Source organism: Mus caroli, unplaced genomic scaffold, assembly GCF_978045245.1.
Source record: "Mus caroli unplaced genomic scaffold, Mus_caroli_1 scaffold_56, whole genome shotgun sequence".
Classification (NCBI taxonomy): Eukaryota; Metazoa; Chordata; class Mammalia; order Rodentia; family Muridae; genus Mus; species Mus caroli.
Window position 1 is genome coordinate 862,098 of NW_028227311.1, and position 10,072 is coordinate 872,169.

Here is a 10,072-nt window from a genome sequence, read left to right on the forward strand (position 1 = left end):
CTATACATACATACACACGTTTTTTAAAAATATTTTTATTACGTATTTTCCTCAATTACATTTCCAATGCTATCCCAAAAGTCCCCTGTACCCTCCCACCCCTTGTTTATTAAAGAGAGAATTAGTGGAGAGCTAAGTCAATTGTGGACCACACCTTTAGCCTCAGGAGGATTTCTGCATTCAAGGTCACCCTGCCTTACAGAGTGACTTCCAAGTCAGGCAGGTCTACACAAAGAAACCCTATCTGAGAAAAATAATAATAATTGAAAGAAAGAAAGAAAGAAAGAAAGGAAGGAAGGAAGAAAATATTTTTAAAAATATTGTTTGGAAAATATATTACTTGAAGAAATCATATTTCCAGGAAAAAATATTCCTTGGAAATATGATTTCTTTAATCTGTGTACCCAAGACTAACACACACACACACATGCACACAAACATGGAGTGAGAGAGAAAGATATGGAGGAATGACATGAATTCAACTTTACAAAAAAAAAAAAAAAAGAATTAGAAAAAATTAAAGAAATTACACACAAGCCCACTAGATGGCAAGTAACCACAATCACAGCAGAAATATTGCACACACACACACACACACACACACACACACACACACACAAACTCTGTCATTAAATCCAATGTGCCTTCATGATCAAAGTTCTTTAGTCAATATTACTAGAAGAAAATTATGTCGGGGGCTGGTGAGATGGTTCAGTGGGGAAGAGCATTGACTGCTCTTCCAAATGTACTGAGTTCAAATCCCAGCACCCACATGGTGGCTCACAACCACCCATAATGTGATTTGGTACCCTCTTCTGGTGCATTTGAAGACAGCTACAGTGAACTTATACTAATAAATTAATCTCTGGCCTGAGCAAGTGGGTTTGGCTAGAGCAAGCAGAGGTCCTAAGTTCAATTCCCAACAATCACATGAAGGATCAAAACTCTTTAATAAAATCCAAATGGCCTTCCTTGTCAAACACTTACAGACAACAGGACTAAATAGATCATGTTTCTCACAATTCAAAAAAAAAAAAAAATTGGCTGGGCAGTGGTGGTGCAGGCCTTTAATCCAGTGCCTGGAGTCAGAGGCAGGAAGATTTCTTAGTTAGAGGCCTTCCCCACTCTACAGAGTCTCAAATAACCAAAAAAGAAAAAAGAAAGGACAGAAAAAGAAAAAAAGATAAGAAGAGAAAAGGAAAAGCAGAGTCAGGCTTTTACAGGTTTGAGGACAGCCGGGTCTACAAACTGTGTCCAAGACCACCAGGAGATCTGTTCTGCCTGCCTCTGCCATCCCCACAGCAGGAGACAGAGACTGAGTCTTACAGCCAAACCTACTCTAAATTGAAAAAACAAGCAAACAAACAAACAAACAAACAAACTTGAAGCAATTCATCAGGAGACTGGTGTCCACTGAACTTTAGTTTTTTTCCCCAAGCATCAACCAGGGGTAAAATTGTTCATTATCTTTCAAAACACTGGAGTCTCCTAACAGAACACATGGAGCTTTAAAACAGTTTCTCCCCTCAGAGGAACCAAGGATGTTTGAAACAATTTCAACAGCCTTTCATGCATGTCTTAGCACTCTGACTATGGAGGCTATTGGAGAAAGTTACAGCAGTGGATACTACAGAAACAAGGAGAGTAAGGGACCAGGATTATTTTCAACACTATATTTCTTTTCTTACATTATAAAATAGAAAATAATTTATTTTTTGGAGAAAATCTTGGGAGTTACCATTACAAAAATGAAATTTGGAGTTCCTGTAAACTATGTTAAGTCTTTGAACTTTCTCACGGCATATACGTAGGGCTGCCTGTGATATGTGGTACCCTGACTCTAAATGGACATGACTACATCCATCACTTAGAGAAAATACAAAGACCAGTTCTGAAGTAGCCTTAAAAGAGTGCCCTTTGCTTTAGCAAGGGGACTGTGCAATTAGAGCCATGAGTTCCATGAATATGACTTTCTTATCGCATAATTTTTTAGAGAATGTAGTACCCACCCATGATCATGTAACATTACAATTGTGAAACAACATTAATACATTCGAGAATTAACATCACCCAATAAAAGGCATATCTTCAAATATTGAGTCAAAATCTGAAAATCAAAACAGTAAATAGAGAGAATACATTAAAAATCAATCACTTAATTTGAAAACCTTGAAAACAATAACGGCCTGCTGCTGTTTCTTCAAAGGCTTGTGAACTCTTTCTGAGTGGTTAGGAAATACAGAAGAGCAAAATGGAAGACATGATTTGGACTTACAGTCTTTCCTGTGTTTTTTTTTTTTTTTTTTTTTTTTTAAATGAGCCACACAAGAGTACTTATGTAAAAGTTGGCGCATGCCTGTTACAGAAATGCATTCATACCTGAGAGATTACAACCTCACTCTACCAAGTTCTGAAACTTTAATCTAGCACAATGGCGCCTTTCTGTGCAAACAGCTGTACCCTGAAATTGAGTACAGTAAACTTTCAGCCACCAGTAACTTTGACCGAAATTACAGATTCCAGAGTATGAATATGAAAATCACAGAGGCAGGGAAGCACACAAGTGATAGCAATAACAATGTTCCAAACCTACCTATCAAATGGAATATTCCTCCCTTTATATTAACCGTGGGCTAGGGAAAGGGAAGTTAATAATAGACTTTCTGGTACCAGTCTACACTGTATTTCACTGAAGACATAAATACAGATATATGGAGTCTGAGCACAAGGAATTCACAATCCCAATCCATTCCAAAACAATTCCTTTCACGAGAATAACCAAAATCAAAACCAAAACAAAACTCCAGAACTTGCTAATTATAAACATTAGTTTTTTCTTAGTTTTAGTACAACAAGCAGCTAAGCACCATCTATAACTATAATATCTGCAGACATGCCAACTTTCTCTGGTTTCTGAATGTACCATGCACAGGTTCAATATAGGTCGATACACACACACACACACACACACAAAAACAAAAAACAAACCAAAAAACAAACAAACAAACAAACAAACAAAAAAGCCCTGTTTGTCTTACCTTATAGACTGTCCGAATCTATCTTGGATGAAAGTATTCCATGGCCACTGTGTGCTCCCTGACACCACGCCCGGCTCATACACACGTTTTTTAAAATATTTTTTATTACGTATTTTCCTCAATTACATTTCCAATGCTATCCCAAATGTCCTCCATACCCTCCCCCCCCCTTGTTTTCTTAAAGAGAGAATTACAGTAGACCTGAGGCAATTGTGGACCACACCTTTAGCCTCAGGAGGATTTCTGCATTCAAGGTCACCCTGGCTTACAGAGTGACATCCAAGTCAGCCAGGGCTACACAAAGAAAACCTACCTGAGAAAAAAATAATAATTGAAAGAAAGAAAGAAAGAAACAAACAAACAAACAAAGAGAGAGAGAGAGATTGAGAGAGAGAGAGAGAGAGAGGAGAGAGAAAGAGAGAGGGAAAGAAAAGGGGTGCTCCACCACACCTGGCTTCCTTGTTTATTTCTAAGAATCCTTGGAAATATGATTTCTTTAATCTGTGTACCCAAGACTAACACACACACACACACATGCACACAAACATGGAGTGAGAGAGAAAGATAAGGAGGTATGACAGGAATTTTACTTTACAAAAAAAGAAAAAAGAATTAGAAAAATTTAAAGAAATTATACAGAAGCCCACTTGATGTCAAGTAACAGTAATCACAGCAGAAATATTGCACACACACACACACAGACACACACACAGAAACACACACTGTCATTAAATCCAACATGCCTTCATGATCAAAGTTCTTTAGTCAATAGTACTAGAAGGAACATGTGTCCAGGGCTGGTGAGATGGTTCAGTGGGGAAGAGCACTGACTGCTCTTCCAAATGTACTGAGTTCAAATCCCAGCAACCACATGGTCCCTCACAACCACCCATAATGAGATCTGATACCCTCTCCTGGTGCGTTTGAAGACAGCTACAGTGAACTTATACTAATAAATAAATCTTTTGCCTGAGCAAGTGGGCTTGGCTAGAGCAAACAGAGGTCCTAAGCTCAATTCCCAACAATCACATGAAGGATCACAACTATCTGTACAACTAAAGTGTGTACTCATATACATAAAATACATAAATCTTGAAAGAAAGAAAGAAAGAAAGAAAGAAAGAAAGAAAGAAAGAAAGAAAGAAAGAAAGAAAGAAAGGAAGGAAGGAAGAAGGAAAGAGAGAGAGAGAGAGAGAGAAAGAAAGAAAGAAAGAAAGAAAGAGAGAGAGAGAGAAAGAAAGAAAGAAAGAAGAAAAGAAAAGGAGAGAGACACAGAGACAGACAGAGACACACAGAGAGAGAGACAGAGAGAGAAAGAGAAAGAGAGATGGAAAGAAAGATACTTTCAGAAAAAAAATTAGAAAGAAATTACACACAAGCCCACTAGATGGCAAGTAACTGCAATCCCAGCAGAAGTATTGCACACATACACACACAGAAACACACACAAACTCTGTCATTAAATCCAACGTGCCTTCATGATCAAAGTTCTTTAGTCAATAGTACTAGAAGGAACATAAGTCGGGGGCTGGTGAGATGGTTCAGTGGGTAAGAGCACCGACTGCTCTTCCAAAGGTACTGAGTTCAAATCCCAGCAACCACATGGTGGCTCACAACAACCCACAATGAGATCTGATACCCTATCCTGGTGGGTTTGAAGACATCTACTGTGAACTTATACTAATAAATAAATCTTTGGCCTGAGCAAATGGGCTTGGGTAGAGCAAGCAGAGGTCCTAATTTCATTTCCCAACAATCACATTAACGATCACAACCATCTTTACAACTAAAGTGTGTACTCATATACATAAAATAAATAAATCTCGGAAGGAAGGAAGGAAGGAAGGAAGGAAGGAAGGAAGGAAGGAAGGAAGGAAGGAAGGAAGGAAGGGAAGAATGAAAGGAACATATGTCAGTAAAATAAAAGCCAGAACCTTTTCTGCTTTTGTTTTCTTGATCCTAGAGATAGGGTTTCTCTTGGTGTAGCCCTGGCAGTCCTTTCTGGAACTATCAGTGTAGGCTTGGGTAGCCTCAAACTCACAGAGGTCCTCTCTGCCTGCTTGCCTGCCAGCCTCTGCCACCCACACAGCCTGGCAGAAGCCAGAATCTCTTTTTCCCTCCTATTTATATATTTCTTAGTTTGTTTGTTTGCTTGCTTGCTTGTTTGCTGTTATTACTTTTAGTTTTCAATGTAAGTGTGTGTGTGTGTGTGCTGCCTATATGACTACATGCCAGAAGAGGGCACCAGAACCTAGGACAAGTCACCATGCACCCCCTGAGAATTACTTTTTTTTAAAAAAAAAAAAGGAAATTCTAATCACAGATATCTGTGGGGCTGTCAGAGTGCTTTATAAGGCTTACTGTAAATAATAAAAATTGTGTGTCCTTTACCAAAAACAGAAGGGAATGGAGGTGGTACCCCTGCATGTTTGTTGTCTGCATGTCTACTTCCTTGTTCGGTCACTGGCTTGCACATTGACACTTTGACCTCATTAAGATGAAAGGCGACCTTTTTGTGGCAGCAAAAAAAACCTCCCTGGAGGTTTGGTGGCCTACCACCTACACAAGCTCAGGCACGGAAAATAAATTAATAAAGATCTCTGAAACACAAATCTGGGGCTGGTACTAGCTGGCCATGGAATCCTATACACACACATGGAGTATTAATTTACAAGCAGCTACATCATTATCTGTGAGGGAGAGAGACATGAAAGAGTTTCCACAGCCTTTTTATTGGTGGTCAGGGTTAGGATTTCTTGTTTATTTCTTTGTTTGTTTGTTTGTTTGTTTGATTTCATTTTTTTTTTTTTTGAGACAGGGTTTCTCTGTGTAGCCTTGGCTGTCCTGGAACTCACTTTGTGGACCAGGCTGGCCTTGAACTTAGAAATCTGCCTGCCTCTGCCTCCCAAGTGCTGGGATTAAAGGCGTGCGCCACCACACCCGGCTCATACACACGTTTTTTTAAATATTTTTTTATTACGTATTTTCCTCAATTACATTTCCAATGCTATCCCAAATGTCCTCCATACCCTCCCCCCCCCCCCCTGTTTTCTTAAAGAGAGAATTTCAGTAGACCTGAGGCAATTGTGGACCACACCTTTAGCCTCAGGAGGATTTCTGCATTCAAGGTCACCCTGGCTTACAGAGTGACATCCAAGTCAGCCAGGGCTACACAAAGAAAACCTACCTGAGAAAAAAATAATAATTGAAAGAAAGAAAGAAAGAAAGAAACAAACAAAGAGAGAGAGAGAGATTGAGAGAGAGAGAGAGAGAGAGAGAGAGAGAGAGAGAGAGAGGAGAGAAAGAGAGAGGGAAAGAAAAGGGGTGCTCCACCACATCTGGCTTCCTTGTTTATTTCTAAGAATCCTTGGAAATATGATTTCTTTAATCTGTGTACCCAAGACTAACACACACACACACATGCACACAAACATGGAGTGAGAGAGAAAGATAAGGAGGTATGACAGGAATTTTACTTTACAAAAAAAGAAAAAAGAATTAGAAAAATTTAAAGAAATTATACAGAAGCCCACTTGATGTCAAGTAACAGTAATCACAGCAGAAATATTGCACACACACACACACAGACACACACACAGAAACACACACTGTCATTAAATCCAACATGCCTTCATGATCAAAGTTCTTTAGTCAATAGTACTAGAAGGAACATGTGTCCAGGGCTGGTGAGATGGTTCAGTGGGGAAGAGCACTGACTGCTCTTCCAAATGTACTGAGTTCAAATCCCAGCAACCACATGGTCCCTCACAACCACCAATAATGAGATCTGATACCCTCTCCTGGTGCGTTTGAAGACAGCTACAGTGAACTTATACTAATAAATAAATCTTTTGCCTGAGCAAGTGGGCTTGGCTAGAGCAAACAGAGGTCCTAAGCTCAATTCCCAACAATCACATGAAGGATCACAACTATCTGTACAACTAAAGTGTGTACTCATATACATAAAATACATAAATCTTGAAAGAAAGAAAGAAAGAAAGAAAGAAAGAAAGAAAGAAAGAAAGAAAGAAAGAAAGAAAGAAAGGAAGGAAGGAAGAAGGAAAGAGAGAGAGAGAGAGAGAGAGAGAAAGAAAGAAAGAAAGAAAGAAAGAAAGAAAGAGAGAGAGAGAAAGAAAGAGAGAGAGAGAGAGAGAAAGAAAGAAAGAAAGAAGAAAAGAAAAGGAGAGAGACACAGAGACAGACAGAGACACACAGAGAGAGAGACAGAGAGAGAAAGAGAAAGAGAGATGGAAAGAAAGATACTTTCAGAAAAAAAATTAGAAAAAAATTAAAGAAATTACACACAAGCCCACTAGATGGCAAGTAACTGCAATCCCAGCAGAAGTATTGCACACATACACACACAGAAACACACACAAACTCTGTCATTAAATCCAACGTGCCTTCATGATCAAAGTTCTTTAGTCAATAGTACTAGAAGGAACATAAGTCGGGGGCTGGTGAGATGGTTCAGTGGGTAAGAGCACCGACTGCTCTTCCAAAGGTACTGAGTTCAAATCCCAGCAACCACATGGTGGCTCACAACAACCCACAATGAGATCTGATACCCTATCCTGGTGGGTTTGAAGACATCTACTGTGAACTTATACTAATAAATAAATCTTTGGCCTGAGCAAATGGGCTTGGGTAGAGCAAGCAGAGGTCCTAATTTCATTTCCCAACAATCACATTAACGATCACAACCATCTTTACAACTAAAGTGTGTATTCATATACATAAAATAAATAAATCTCGGAAGGAAGGAAGGAAGGAAGGAAGGAAGGAAGGAAGGAAGGAAGGAAGGAAGGAAGGAAGGAAGGAAGGAAGGGAAGAATGAAAGGAACATATGTCAGTAAAATAAAAGCCAGAACCTTTTCTGCTTTTGTTTTCTTGATCCTAGAGATAGGGTTTCTCTTGGTGTAGCCCTGGCAGTCCTTTCTGGAACTATCAGTGTAGGCTTGGGTAGCCTCAAACTCACAGAGGTCCTCTCTGCCTGCTTGCCTGCCAGCCTCTGCCACCCACACAGCCTGGCAGAAGCCAGAATCTCTTTTTCCCTCCTATTTATATATTTCTTAGTTTGTTTGTTTGCTTGCTTGCTTGTTTGCTGTTATTACTTTTAGTTTTCAATGTAAGTGTGTGTGTGTGTGTGCTGCCTATATGACTACATGCCAGAAGAGGGCACCAGAACCTAGGACAAGTCACCATGCACCCCCTGAGAATTACTTTTTAAAAAAAAAAAAAAAAAAGGAAATTCTAATCACAGATATCTGTGGGGCTGTCAGAGTGCTTTATAAGGCTTACTGTAAATAATAAAAATTGTGTGTCCTTTACCAAAAAACAGAAGGGAATGGAGGTGGTACCCCTGCATGTTTGTTGTCTGCATGTCTACTTCCTTGTTCGGTCACTGGCTTGCACATTGACACTTTGACCTCATTAAGATGAAAGGCGACCTTTTTGTGGCAGCAAAAAAAACCTCCCTGGAGGTTTGGTGGCCTACCACCTACACAAGCTCAGGCACGGAAAATAAATTAATAAAGATCTCTGAAACACAAATCTGGGGCTGGTACTAGCTGGCCATGGAATCCTATACACACACATGGAGTATTAATTTACAAGCAGCTACATCATTATCTGTGAGGGAGAGAGACATGAAAGAGTTTCCACAGCCTTTTTATTGGTGGTCAGGGTTAGGATTTCTTGTTTATTTCTTTGTTTGTTTGTTTGTTTGTTTGATTTCATTTTTTTTTTTTTTTTTGAGACAGGGTTTCTCTGTGTAGCCTTGGCTGTCCTGGAACTCACTTTGTGGACCAGGCTGGCCTTGAACTTAGAAATCTGCCTGCCTCTGCCTCCCAAGTGCTGGGATTAAAGGCGTGCGCCACCACACCCGGCTCATACACACGTTTTTTTAAATATTTTTTTATTACGTATTTTCCTCAATTACATTTCCAATGCTATCCCAAATGTCCTCCATACCCTCCCCCCCCCCTGTTTTCTTAAAGAGAGAATTTCAGTAGACCTGAGGCAATTGTGGACCACACCTTTAGCCTCAGGAGGATTTCTGCATTCAAGGTCACCCTGGCTTACAGAGTGACATCCAAGTCAGCCAGGGCTACACAAAGAAAACCTACCTGAGAAAAAAATAATAATTGAAAGAAAGAAAGAAAGAAAGAAACAAACAAAGAGAGAGAGAGAGATTGAGAGAGAGAGAGAGAGAGAGAGAGAGAGAGAGAGAGAGAGAGAGAGGAGAGAAAGAGAGAGGGAAAGAAAAGGGGTGCTCCACCACATCTGGCTTCCTTGTTTATTTCTAAGAATCCTTGGAAATATGATTTCTTTAATCTGTGTACCCAAGACTAACACACACACACACATGCACACAAACATGGAGTGAGAGAGAAAGATAAGGAGGTATGACAGGAATTTTACTTTACAAAAAAAGAAAAAAGAATTAGAAAAATTTAAAGAAATTATACAGAAGCCCACTTGATGTCAAGTAACAGTAATCACAGCAGAAATATTGCACACACACACACACAGACACACACACAGAAACACACACTGTCATTAAATCCAACATGCCTTCATGATCAAAGTTCTTTAGTCAATAGTACTAGAAGGAACATGTGTCCAGGGCTGGTGAGATGGTTCAGTGGGGAAGAGCACTGACTGCTCTTCCAAATGTACTGAGTTCAAATCCCAGCAACCACATGGTCCCTCACAACCACCAATAATGAGATCTGATACCCTCTCCTGGTGCGTTTGAAGACAGCTACAGTGAACTTATACTAATAAATAAATCTTTTGCCTGAGCAAGTGGGCTTGGCTAGAGCAAACAGAGGTCCTAAGCTCAATTCCCAACAATCACATGAAGGATCACAACTATCTGTACAACTAAAGTGTGTACTCATATACATAAAATACATAAATCTTGAAAGAAAGAAAGAAAGAAAGAAAGAAAGAAAGAAAGAAAGAAAGAAAGAAAGAAAGAAAGAAAGAAAGGAAGGAAGGAAGAAGGAAAGAGAGAGAGAGAGAGAGAG